The sequence below is a fragment of the Dipodomys merriami genome, unplaced genomic scaffold (assembly GCF_024711535.1).
Source record: "Dipodomys merriami isolate MVZ:Mamm:240054 unplaced genomic scaffold, mDipMer1.0.p SCAF_19, whole genome shotgun sequence".
Classification (NCBI taxonomy): domain Eukaryota; kingdom Metazoa; phylum Chordata; class Mammalia; order Rodentia; family Heteromyidae; genus Dipodomys; species Dipodomys merriami.
This window is the reverse complement of record NW_027203270.1, coordinates 7,024,513-7,025,253: the sequence shown is the minus strand read 5'-3', so window position 1 is coordinate 7,025,253 and position 741 is coordinate 7,024,513. Positions and strand designations below refer to the sequence as shown.

Genomic DNA, 741 nt, shown 5'->3' with positions numbered 1-741 from the left:
GATAGTCTGATCCCTCCTCGTGACACTCTGGTCCCCAGGAACTGTGACTAGAGTGAGGTCAAGGCAGGACAAGTGCTCATTGCTCAGAGCAGGAGATAAAACACAAATGCAGCCCTTGTCTGGTGTACTTTTCCATCCCCAAAGGATGTTATTGAACTCCCTATAGTAGGGGCCCACCAAGTACTGGGATGGCTGGAGGCTGGGGAGCACCAGGCCCCAGCCTATCTTAGCCTATCCAGGTCTGCCCACTGTGATTCCTAGCAAGTGACTTCAACTTTGCCAAGTAAGAATAAGAAGAGGGCTGGGAGGGTGGCTCAGTGGTAGAGCACTTGCCTTGCATGCATGAGGCCCTGGGTTCGATTCCCAGCACCACATAAGCAAAAAGGAAAAAAGCCAGAAGTGGCGCTGTGGCTCAAGTGGTAGAGTGCTAGCATTGAGCTGAAGAGCTGAGGGACAGCACCCAGGCCCAGAGTTCAGGCTCACAACCTGACCCCCCCCCCCCAAAAAAATAAAGAATAAGAAGAATGCTCCAAAGAATGTTCCACTGGCTGGACCCTGATGGCTCAAGCTTGTAATCCTAGCTAGATCTGTAATCCAGGCTGGCAGTTTGAAGCCAGCCTGGGCAAGAAAGTCCATGAGACTCTTATCTCCAATAAACTACTTAGAAAAAAGCCAGAAGTGGCACTGTGGTTCAAATGGTAGAGCACTAGCTTTGAGCAAAAGAAGCTCAGGGACAATGCC

General features: G+C 50.7%; 1 non-coding gene across 1 annotated transcript; it reads left to right on the top strand.

Moving 5' to 3' along the window:
• Window positions 1-307: 307 nt before the first annotated feature.
• Trnaa-ugc (transfer RNA alanine (anticodon UGC)) lies at window positions 308-372 on the top strand. Its single transcript has one exon. It is a non-coding gene; the product is annotated as a tRNA-Ala (tRNA).
• Window positions 373-741: the final 369 nt, after the last annotated feature.